We start from the raw sequence: 13,529 nt of genomic DNA, 5'->3' as shown, positions 1-13,529 counted from the left end.
AGGGTTTGAAAGGGCTTTAATTTGGTACCTGTCCGAAGCCTGTATCTCTAACCGTTTAGGAGATATCGAAGGTTAAAGTTTTCCAACCTTTCTCCGTCGATATCCAGTCTTCATCCGTCGATATCTCCGCTTCTACTGGGTAGAGAGTCGTCCATGTAGTCCAAAATGTAGGGTTTTGAAAGGGCTTTAATTTGGTACCTGTCCGAAGCCTGTATCTCTAACCGTTTAGGAGATATCGAAGGTTAAAGTTTTCCAACCTTTCTCCGTCGATATCCATCTTCATCCGTCGATTCTCCGCTTCTACTGGGAGTAGAGAGTCGTCCATGTAGTCCAAAATGTAGGTTTTGAAAGGGCATTAATTTGGTACTGTCCGAAGCTGTATCTCTAACCGTTTAGGAGATATCGAAGGTTAAAGTTTTCCAACCTTTCTCGTCGATATCCATCCTTCATCCGTCGATATCTCCGCTTCTACTGGGAGTAGAGAGTCGTCCATGTAGTCCAAAATGTAGGGTTTGAAAGGGCTTTAATTTGGTACCTGTCCGAAGCCTGTATCTCTAACCGTTTAGGAGATATCGAAGGTTAAGTTTTCCCAACCTTTCTCCGTCGATAATCTCCGCTTCTCACTGGGAGTAGAGAGTCGTCCATGTAGTCCAAAATGTAGGGTTTTGAAAGGGCTTTAATTTGGTACCGTCCGAAGCCTGTATCTCTAACCGTTTAGGAGATATCGAAGGTTAAAGTTTTCCAACCTTTTCTCCGTCGATATCCAGCCTTCATCCGTCGATATCTCCGCTTCTACTGGGAGTAGAGAGTCGTCCATGTAGTCCAAAATGTAGGGTTTTGAAAGGGCTTTAATTTGGTAACCAGTCCCGAAGCCTGTATCTCTAACCGTTTTAGGAGATATCGAAGGTTAAAGTTTTCCAACCTTTTCCGTCGATATCCAGCCTTCATCCGTCGATATCTCCGCTTCTACTGGGAGTAGAGGAGTCGTCCATGTAGTCCAAAATGTAGGGTTTTGAAAGGGCTTTAATTTGGTACCTGTCCGAAGTCTGTATCTCTAACCGTTTAGGAGATATCGAAGGTTAAAGTTTTCCAACCTTTCTCCGTCGATATCTCCGCTTCTTACTGGAGTAGAGAGTCGTCCATGTAGTCCAAAATGTAGGGTTTTGAAAGGGCTTTAATTTGGTACCAGTCCGAAGCCTGTATCTCTAACCGTTTAGGAGATATCGAAGGTTAAATTTTTCCAACCTTTCTCCGTCGATATCCAGCCTTCATCCGTCGATATCTCCGCTTCTACTGGGAGTAGAGGGTCGTTCATGTAATCCAAAATGTAGGGTTTTGAAAAAGCTTTAATTTGGTACCTGTCCGAAGCCTGTATCTCTAACCGTTTAGGAGATATCGAAGGTTAAAGTTTTCCCAACGTTCTCCGTCGATATCTCCGCTTCTACTGGAGTAGAGAGTCGTCCATTAGTAGAAAATGTACGGTTTTGAAAGGACTTTAATTTGGTACCAGAGCCAGGCCTGTATCTCTAACCGTTTAGGAGATATGGAAGATTAAAGTTTTCCAGCCTTTCTCCGTCGATATCCAGCCTTCCTCCGTCGATATCTCCGCTTCTACTGGGAATAGAGAGTCGTCCATGTAGTCGAAAATGTAGGGTTTTGAGAGGACTTTATTTTGTTGCCAGAACCAGCCTGTATCTCTAACCGTTAGGAGATATGGAAGATTAAAGTTTTCCAGCCTTTCTCCGTGATATCTCCGCTTCTACTGGGAGTTGAGAGTCGTTATTTACGGGAAATGTAGGGTTTTGAGAGGACTATATTTTGGTGCAGAAAACAGGCCTGTATCTCTAACCGTTTAGAGATATCGAAGGTTAAATTTTCCAACCTTTCCGTTGATATCTCCGCTCTACTGGGAGTTGAGAGTCGTCAATTACGGTGAAATGTAGGTTTTTAGAGGACTATTTTGGTGCAAGAAAACAGGCCTGTATCTCTAGCCGTTTAGGAGATATCGAAGGTTAAATTTTCCAACTTTTTCTGTTGATATCTCCGCATCTACTGGGAGTTGAGTGGTCTTAATTATTGGTGAAAGTATCGTTTTTAGAGCACTACATTTTGGTGCAAGAAACGGGCCTGTATCTGTAGTCGTTTAGGAGATATTGAAAGGTTAAAATTTTCCAACTTTTCCTTTGATATCTCCGCTTCTACTGGGAGTTGACAGTTGTAATTAATGGTGAAATGTAGGGTTTTAGAGGACTACGTTTTGGTGCAAGAAACGGCCTGTATCTCTAGCTTCTTCAATCTTCAAATCTTTGTGATAGATAATCAGAATGGCTCAGAAATAAAGAATCGATCATTTAGTCATAATTGTTCACCGATCTCAACTACTAATATGGGAGAATTTAAAAGAGTGTCTGGCAAAAAGGAGAAAGCACTGAGAATTTCCTATAAAAATGATTTATTTAACCGGAATTTTTATTTGTATACTAACATTCCTTTATAATTTCTTTATATTTTCTTTCACAAGATCTAATGTATAACGACCATGCATCAGTAATAAAATTTTATTTGAATATCGTGCAAATTTATTCATAAATATTTATTATGGCGTTTTGGAGATATCGAAGGTTAAAATTTTCCAATTTTACCTTTAATATCTCCGCTTCTACTGGGAATTGAGAGTTGAAATTTATGGTAAGATTAGGGTTGGTATAGGACTACATTGTGGCAAGAGCACGTTCCTGTATCTTGAACCGTTTAGGAGGTATAGTAAGTTAAAATGTTTAACTTGTGATGTTAATATCTCCGTTTCTACTGTGAATTGAAAGTCGAGCTTTATGGTCAAAGGGTTGATATAGAACTATATTGCAAAAGTTCCTGTATCTTGAGACCTTTAGGAGATATCGAAGGTTAAATATGCTATCGATGAGGTTCGCTTATAACTTCCATTAATTCAAGGGCGCTTCTCGGGAACGTTCCGTTCGAAACGTTAGTCCGCGATAAAAAGTTTCTTGCGATCTGAGGCCGCTGTTGTTTAAAGTTAAATTGCCAGCAACAGTATTGTTATCGGTCAACCCTGAGACCGGCTGCTAACATCCATTGTGACGTCTGCCGCGCCTTTGCGATTACCGATAAATTCAGTTTTCTTGATTGTTCGCACGATTTCAAGTGGCCATAATATGTGGCGAGAATACATGGCAATATATGGGAATAATATATGGTAATAATATACCGGCAACAGTATATGGCAACAATATATGGCAACAATATATGGCAACAATATGTGGCAACAATATATAGCAATAATATAGGACAATAATTCATGGAATATATTTTTTGTTACAAGAGTCAATGCAAATTTGCGGCATGCACAATGAAATAATAAAAGTAATAATAAAGTAATAGTAAAAGTTCTTTCTGCGAGCTTTAAGTCAGACACTCACCAATGATGATATTGATGATGTCCTGTTGCATCCAACCAGATCCACCAATGTCCGCCCATGTCCGCTGCCGCTCTCCATGTCGCGCAACATCCATCTTGCAGCTCGTCCCACGGTGATCGCTACACTTTCATCACACTTCCGCGACGCGGTCGATACGCGGTGTTAGAACAGCGATATTTACATCAATTAACGAACGTTTTACTCGCCATCGGTGGAAACTTTTTGCGCGCTGCGAAACGGACTATAAACTCAATCGGCGAGAAGTAAGAACCGTGTGAAAATTTATTGACTCGTCCAACTGATTTTTACGGTGCTTTTCGCGATTGCGTCTGAAAAGTCGCGAAAATGTGGGATTATCGATATCTACGAGTGAAATATTCGCGACGCGAATGCACGCGAGGAAAGATTAGACAATCAGAAACCGGTCCCCCGTAGGGAGCGCAAAGAGAGAGGAGCGGCGCAAAGTTTTCACGCATTATAGCTCTGTCATGACGAAGCTTACGTTCGCGAAACTTTGGCGAAATGAGAATTTAAGTTTTCTTTATTAGCAACGCGAGTAAAAACGCGTATATTGACAACCGCGGTCGCGATATTCAAAGACACGCGAGCGAGGATACCTCAAGCTCGGCGTGCGCTGGCGCAATTTCTACGCGCATTATATGCTACTCGAGACAATAGGGATTGTGATGAATGGACAAATATTGCCAAATAATTCTACAGCCTGTTTTGCAAATAAAAGAAAAGTAGCTAACGATATCGGCATTTATTTATGAATATATTTTATACGGACAATTGTATATTGTCAAATAATTAAATCGTTAAGTAATTCTGCGGCCCGCTTGAAAAATAAAAATAAGCAGCTGATGTTGGTGTCGCGTTTGTACATATGAATATTCTCTTATTCAGATGACTGAACATCAAAAGAGAATCATTCAGTATTTTAAATCTTGCATGTAATGCAGGCTATCGATCAAGTAATCCCCTGATTGTTTCGAGCAATGTATTTTATTCAACGTCACAAATACACACATGCAAGTATCTATTTGCAATTCGCATTGACTCGAACGATATTTTTTAGTCCCACATCCGTCATGCAGAATATTGTTTCTCTTTTCATTTTGACTCACCGAAACGACTTGCAGTCAGAGCCGGCCACGTTCCGCTTCAACTCTGTAACAAAAAATTCACATTTGCTTATCAGATTTGACCAACGAGTGCGGGCGAGTAAAAGAGTAGTTTACCCTCTGCGATCGTAATTCAAGTCGAGCCGGAAATTATATCCCAGCTCTAGATCGCCAAGTCAAACAGAGGACTATAGTAAACTTGTAAACTTACCTTCAAGCCGACTCTGCTTCGCCCGAACCGGATCCTCCGGTGCGGCATCCGCGTCCACCGGATTGCTGTTGCTTTCCGCAACAACTGAAACAGAAAAATAATTTTCCCGGTTGATAACCTGCGGTAGAGAGAGAATATCTTTGATCGGGACCAATCGAAAATACGGATATATTTTGATACGGAATTTTTATCTTTATATTTTTGTTCCAACATTGAAAATTTAAATGGGACTTGAAGCTTTCAAGAGAGCTGATGAGGAACAAGTTACAAAGGCAAAGATCGTAAAGAGTTGAACACAGATGTGTAGGAAACTTGTAAACTTTACCTTCCGGCCGACCCTGCTCTGCCCGAACCGAATCCTCCGGTGCGGCATCCGCGTCCGCCGGACTTGCTTCCCGCAACGTCTGGAACAAAAATTTAGCGTTCTTGGTTGGTAAGCTGCGGTAGAGAAAAAATGGTTGGTCGGGATGAGTGGAGAATATTCTCTACGATTTTTTTTCTTTATTGACATTGAATGTCTAGATAGGAGCTCTTGAAAGAGCTGACGAAAGAAAATGACAATAAGAAGCGGAGACAACAGTTGTGTGCTCTCGAAAATATTCTTTTACGGATGGACATTTAAATTCAGATCCCGTAACAAGAGTAAACAAACTTGAAAGAAGCGCTGACCGAAAACAAAAAAGGTCGCAGTCTAAGAAGCGATATTACGTTGAATATTCTACACAAGACCAATATTCTCACATAGGAATTGGGAATGATTCAGAATGTTTGATTGAGAACATGATGAATTCGAGATCCACGTCCATGGACCGTTATCCGTCTCTGTCTGGATCAATATCTTTTGTATATAACAACGCAATAAATAGACAGACAGACAGAGATTGACGAGAGTAATTGCAAATTCATAAAGTGATGATTACTAGTCGGATGATGACGGATTGTGAATGCCGAGCGCGAAATTCCGACTTCTTATTCCCGGAAAATTCGTCAAACGTACGCTCTCGTTATCGGAGACCTCCCGCGTAATAAATGATTCCACATACCTGGAAACGTGACATATCGCTGCTGGCGTTCTGCTTCTCGACTGCTGAAGTCCTCCGGATTTCACTCGCTCACGCTTCTAATGCTGATACATGCGATTCGACCGTTCAGTTAATGAATGAGATGCCGACGCGATGCCGATTGAGTATCTCGAGGACCGACGAGATATATTTCTTTTAATTACACGAGACTGAAGTGACGAGAGCGTCGCGCACGGCTGCTGCTGATGGAATGAGGTCGAATACATGAGGTGCGCGAGTATTATAATACGAAGGGCAAAAAGTGTCGTCGCTCGCGAGCCGATCAACACAATCGGCGCGATGTAAACATTGCGGGCCTCGGCGGCGGTTGAAGCAAGAGAGACTTGCCTTTGAGCGTCTCTTGTTTTCTCGAAGGTTTCGGAACGACGAGGGGAATGCGAGGAGGCCTTTTAACTGTACGCGACATTGATGCACTCTATTTATTGATTACTGAAAATAAAGAAAATTACTCTGTCGAAGCATCGGACATTTGTTAGCTTTATGTTAATTAAAGAGGAATGTATACGATTAGAAAATGTGTTAGCAACTAATTGTACAGAGTGTAAGTTGTTGTGACGCCGTTTTCAGAGAATAATTAAAGGTCATGGTAGCGTTAAAGAATGGAATTTCATCCTATGCGAATTTAGTCGCGCTCTTATTAAATATTAGTCCTGTATAAAATGTCGTATTTAAAAGTATTGTTTCGCATTCACGAGATTTTGTCGTGAATTCTGCTCTCAGATTGGATCGCGGGTGAATACTTTTTAATGCGACAGGGAATAGAACGTGAAAATCTTGTATGCCTCTGAATCCGAAAACGATTAGGAGAAGAAGTGAATATTTTTCAATACGAAAGTTCGCATTTAAAAATTATCGATTGCGATTGAATACAAGGCATATTTGAAACGAATTGAATCCTTGTTAATGCGAAGCATTCACTACTGCCATCTTGCATTTAGCGCGGTGAAATTTAATGGGAACCAATACTTTTTATTTTCCCTTTCTTCGGATCAGAAAGCAGAATTCAGACGTATTCAAAATGTCAATACTTTTTAATATGTTTCAATTCGACATTTTATACAGGGAGATTATCCGCTGCGGACAATAACTCTTCTACTTTTCATTTAATATTCAATGATGATAAATAACATTTAATTGCATTCGTTTGGCTGTTTTTATTTCGAAAATAAGAAAATATATACCGGGGTGAGATTTTACCCATGACAACATTAACGTGATTTTCTTTGATGCTTTTTTTAAAAGTTCAAATATTTCGTCTACTCGCGGGATATTTATAATCGGAGTCTCGTCACGTTAATTACGTGAATAACACGTGCTCCTCCGAGCGGATCGAATGCTCACCGACGGCCACTGTCAGTGCCACGAGCGAATATCCGGAGCGGACGGGATGCTGAATTAAAAAACAAGACGAAGTGAACGGGACGCGGACAACGATACATCATGCGTCTCCATACATGTCAAATTGTTTATTATAGAAGAGACTTTGATACGGCAATATATATTCGAAGATTTAACATTTAATACGTATTTTTATTTTTTCTGCTCCTCCCCCCTCTCCCCCGCTCTTTTTAGACCACCGGGCATAGTCTGGCATAGAGATGGCAACTGTCATTGCAGCACGGACATAAACCGCCTGAAAGTGGATGTAGCATGGACTTCCACCATATGCAGATTTTACCACCGAGACTTGAAAGTGGATGTACTATCGTAGTTCCCCTCTCAAAATGGATGGCGTCCTTTCCCAGTGCGGAAAGTCGGTGTCGCAGAAAATGTCGTATTGGCCGCTCTCAGGTTACTCTCTGCTCCCTGTATTTTATTGGTGACAGAAGTGACTTTAGTTCTGACCTGTCATCAAAATGCATGTCACCAAAAATGCCGGCGTGGCCGCTCTCAAGGCTCGTCTACATTAGCTGTAAGAGTAAGGCCTGATTTACAATACGTGTCATAAGTTGTAAGCCGTAAGAATTGACGAATCACAGTCGATTATTACAAAAATAATCGGCTATAATTGGTCAGTTCTTACGGCTTACAACTTACGACACGTATTGTAGAATGACCTTAAGGCTCGTCTACATTAGCTGTAAGAGTAAGGCTGTAAGGTTGCAAGACACGAAATGAAATATTTTCATTCGCTGACAGCTTACGTTGCAGCCTTACAGCCTTACTCTTACAGCTATTGTAGACGAGCCTTAAGACTTCTATTGTAGACGAGGTATTACGTTACAGCCTTACAGCCTTAAGCCAACGGCACACGGTGCTTGTTTTCGTGCTGGATTGCATGCTGCAAGAAAATACTGCCTTCTGATTGGTACATTTACGAAGATGGATGGAAATGCACCAATCAGAACGCAGTATTTTCATCCAGCAAGCAATCCAACAAGAAAACAAGCACCGTGTACCGCTGGCTTTACTCTTACAGCTATTGTAGACGAGCCTTTAGGCTTCTCTCTGGTGTATAGAACACAGTAATTCTAGTATGTTACTAGCTCACATCTCTCCAAAATGTAAACAACACAGGCTGTGTTCCAAAATTCACTGCCAGTACTGAAAATACATAGTTTGTGTCACGTATATTATAGATTTTTAGTGCTGACAGTGAATATTGGAACGAAACACATCCATGTTTCATTTTCGTATTAAACGCAACGATTGTTGAATATAATGGTAGCAATATTTTTTCAAATCAATTATGGAACAAATAAATTTACGAAATCATTATAGAGATATGAGAGAACTTTTGCAGTCACTGGCAAATTTATTGGAGTTGCAAACATTTAAATTATAATCCACAGTCAATTTCACTTTAGAAGAAAAGCGAGTAAAACTTGAATGACTTCGAAGACCTCATGCGGCCAAGATGCGAAACTCCGTATTTAGATCTACCTATGTCGAAATAAAAAGTAATAAATTCATAGGCGGTACTAATAAATTTTATATTGAAAATTATTTTAATCTCATCTTCAGTGTCTGCAGATTTTTCTATTGAGTATGTATCATTTAAGACAAATTTAAGGCAGTTTTAAATATAAGATTAGACTAGGAATACTGTGAATACAGCCTGTAGGTCTATTCTTTTTATAACTATTATTTTACAACTTGGTTGTACTTTTTATTTTCAAAGTAAAATAAATAATATAATTCAATGTTGATTGGAAAAGAAACAAAATTCCAGTACAATGCTAGTTCAATTAAAAAGAATCAATTTATGATACCGTTAATCAACTATTTAATGCGCCATCTGTATTCATTTTTCAAAATGAAACAATCTATCTGCAACCATTTCTTCACGTTGCCGATAAAATTGCAATTAAATGCATATTCGTACTATAGTAATTTTCATAAGTGAGAAATTTGATTATACGCGTGACTTTTATTCGTTAGATACTCTCGTTAGATTTACTCATTACGTTAGATTTCTCGTTAAATAATGTAGTAAATGTATATTCATATATGTACATGTATAAAATATTCCTGGTGAAAACAAAAAAACGTTTTCTTATAAAAGTAATAACTCGCGCAAATAAAATGAAACAATCAAAATAGTCAATGTACAATTATTAATATCAATCGTTAACGAAACATAATGTGACTTTTTATCCTAAATATCTATTCTTTTTCTTTGCAATCGCAATCGTAATGCTACTTCCTCTTATACTAGGTGCAAAAATGAATGTAATCATTTGTAATAAAAGCTCCTACTTATTTTTACAGTCGAACATATATCTGCATGCGCTACATACATCGCAATAAAATTTCGTAGATAAAATTGATAACACTTTTGCCGCAAATTGTACCAGCAATGCAATGGGAAGTGGCGCAATGCGCGGAATCAAAAGTTGACCGCAATTGTTAGTTATAAAAAATGAAATAAAAACAAAGGGAAGGAGACAACGCGCGCATGAAGATGCAGAGAGGACAAGACGCACAGCTGCACGAATAGTTATGCAGTTCCGTCGCCGCTACCGCCGTCGTCGCCGTACTTCAAAGCATGCCGTCGCCCACGCGCGAAAACCCACTTTACTACGTCCGGAAACGACACTTTATGTGCCCTGCGTGATCGCGAAGAAATTAAAGAATACCTTTCTCTGTTCTCTCCAAGGCTTATCATACCTCGCACGTTCGATTCTCGCAGATAAATCTATTGCGTAAGACCACATTGTCACATTATTATGTTTCAGTATCCTTATCGGTCAGGAATGACGTCGCTTAACGTCCCTCAAATCGTGAACAGTATCATATCGTCGTATTGACATATCGTGTCATTTTACTTTTCTTCTTGTTTTTTTTCGAAAGGATAGAGAAAAGAAGAAAAAGGAAGATCCGAGGCTGATATACACATGGTACAGCCATATTGCCGCTTATCTCTAAGTTTGAGTGTCTTTAAGTAGCAAATTTTCATGTCCTAAAAATAACATTGACCTAAAATAACATTGTGTGATAACCAGGGTCCTCCTTTTAATTTATTTCTTATATCACAACCGGAAATTTTTGATGTGAACGCAGGAAGGTGTCGCATTCCCGAGATATAATGTATCAGTTCTTTTGAGCCAGTTGTGATATCGACATTATATTTGTATATGCGAGAGAATAGAAAAAAAATTTGTTTGCCGTACACACATACATGACAAATAAGTAAAAGTGAACGGACATGCATACGGAGACATGTCAATTTATCAGTCGCTCTGTTGGGTGCATAAAGACTTCTCTAAAATTATTCTTTACCTTGATTTTGTTTCTGCAACCCTTAACATTACATATCTTCCACGTATATCGGGTGACATCCCAAACGAAAATTTTGTCGGGCTTCAATTGTGATGTGATCTACGCTGTGGAATGGCGTATTTAACATTTAAATCGGGATTCATAATTCAGTCAGTACGGGGTACTGTGATCGAGTGATTTGACAAAACTTCCCTTCCAACGTACAAACAGTCGAGACGAAGTGGCCACTCTGAAACAAAGTTCCAGGCGCCTATGTCGTTTCGCGCTACAAGAGAGGGCAATGTGTACTCGTGCTTCCTCTTCTTCTCGCCTGTTTACACTTTAATCCTTCGCGACTGGCTGTTGTCATTGGTGCACTGTTATGAGGAAGCTTTTCCTACGAGTGTCAGCTTGGTAAAAGTGCTACCGGTTTCTCAGGGTCAATCTGAGAGAAAAATAAATATCCTGGACTCCGGGTCTTGATAAAAGTGTGTAAAATTAGTTTGTACGCGCCTTTACGCAGATAGCTTATCACCACCTGTATCACCTGTATATTTGAGTTGCCCGTTTTAAAAACAGATATGACACGAGAACAGCGTGTATATTTAACAAATGTCACACTTCTCTTTCTTTTGAGTAGTAGTAGTAAACTTGTGACATAACTTTACGTTTTCACAGACATTTGCCGGAACGAAATAATAATTTCCAAACGCCGAGAAAAATTCATACACGAAATTTTGTCACCGCCAATGTGGCGTTCCGCGAAAAGTTCCAGCGACGTCCGTGCGATGTTATCTCGCTCTCGTCCCGTCTCGAGTCGAGAACAAACCATTAACGGTCTGGTCGTCTGGCCGCCGGATTCCGTAATTTATAGTGACAAATTCCGTGTTCCGTCTCGTGCACAACGATCACAAATGGAAGCGTGGCGACGAGGCCCGAGAACACGCGATACAAATCCGTGCAGGGTCGGTGTCATTGATGGAGCTGCTGATAGAGATCTCGACGCGCTCGTGTGACTCGTACTCGTCAATTGCGCTGTAAACTTCGTGACACTGTATATGCATTATACTGGAGATATACGTTGCGCCTGAAACCGATAATGGTTAACAGTACTCAAAAATGTTAACATCAATTCCAGATAGTAAAAATTTCTAAAAGAGACATCTGAAAAAAATGTATCATTTTTTAGAAGTCATTTAGAGTCTTGGAAATCTTTGATCTTTTTGGTCTCAACTTTCTCTAAAAAATCTCAAATATGTGTAAAGTAAACAAAATATGTGGAAAGCAAAACGGTTTCAACAATTTTTTTTTCTAGTGACATGGGTAATCCGTGAAGTTATGAATTTGAGAATCACTTACGCAAAGATAGAAAGAGACCCGCGATTTTTTATTTTGTGCAATTTAAGCAGTGATTCTCAACTACACATTTATAACTACACAAATTAACCATGTCACTAGAAAAAAAACCGTTTTGCTTTCCAATGTACATATCATTACATATAGGAAAATAAGTTAAATAATATTGACACAAAATCAATTTTTTAAATCAATTGTAGATTAAAAAAGCCAATATAATAATTGTTTTATGACCCGACTACTGTAAGATGTGTAAAACTCAACAAAATCAAAAGGGTTAAGTAGATGTCTTTTAGAAACTTGTGCTATTATTACTTAGCACATATTGCATTTTGCATAAATTATTTTGATACATATTTGTATGTATCATAATTACCTTTCGATCTTCGAAGGCTAATTAAGTCCTTAACTTGACAAACTGAACGTTAAAAGAAGTGCTCAAGCTGAGCTCAAGCTAAAAAATGGGTTTACTATAATTAAATAATATCATTAAAATCTTATATCTAAGAATCTTTTGAGATCATTGTTTACAAATATGAAGTCAAAATTTTTCAAATAGAAAATGACGGGTTAAAATCATCATTTTATTTGATTAAAATAAAACTGACATTTGCGAATTCTTCATATATCTATCATATTTTTGAGTCATTAGTTGAGAATGGACAATTAAAAATGTTAATTAAAAAGTGGCAGATTTAATATGATCTTCATAAACGTCATTTTCTTTATTTCAATTGTAATAAAACTCTGTAAATTTACAAAATTTACTTCCGTACATTAGTTGATTATCTCAAAGTTTTGATGAATCTTCTATATTTTTTCAATTTTAGACCGGCTATAAATTATATTCCCCGTTTGAAATTTAAAATTTTAAAGTTCACCGTTGAATTGAGCGACTCCAAAAACCATTAAATGTCCAGTTTTAGAGATATTGAATAATCAGAAATATTAAAACGCAATATAGCGTTTATGCCAGTTTAGGGCTACTCTTTATGGACATAATACTTCGTTTCCACCAGTCAAAAGATTATTATCAAACGAAAAAAACACACAAACACTAATCTTATCATTTAAATCTTTAATTTATCAAGTACGCCATCTTTGCGGGAAGACAACCGCTCACAGCATGAAGTGAGCTATGCACGGATTCCGAGAGAACCAATCGACGTCGCGGAAAAGAGATAACAATTGCTTCGAGATAATTGCGAGGTTATTTAAGATTTTCGAGTTGCGAGTTATACGTCTTTTGTATCAGCAGAGCCAATGAAAAAATTTTATGCCCGTTGGGAAAATATTTTCCCCTGCGAATTACTAGAAAATAAATTCTTAGAATACGTCGCATTTCAATTCTATCTCTTTCTTTACCTCTCTTTCTTCTTTGTTGTTCCCTGTTTTTTACGATCCTCGCTTCTCGCGTATACACAAAAGAAGTCCCCTTTTTTATATTCCGCTTGAAACAAATTCAAAGGATCGCTCTAATCACTTTTCAGAGGCATCTCATTTGCCGATCGCACTTACTTGAACCGCAATGTTTTGATCCGAGACCAATCAGGTATGCGTGGGCGCGGCGGTGACGTCGGGTGAGGGCAGCCAATGAGCGCGTCAACCAATGAGCGCG

This window comes from Harpegnathos saltator, unplaced genomic scaffold, assembly GCF_003227715.2.
Source record: "Harpegnathos saltator strain DR-91 unplaced genomic scaffold, Hsal_v8.6 scaffold4, whole genome shotgun sequence".
NCBI lineage: Eukaryota > Metazoa > Arthropoda > Insecta > Hymenoptera > Formicidae > Harpegnathos > Harpegnathos saltator.
This window is presented reverse-complemented; position numbering follows the sequence as displayed.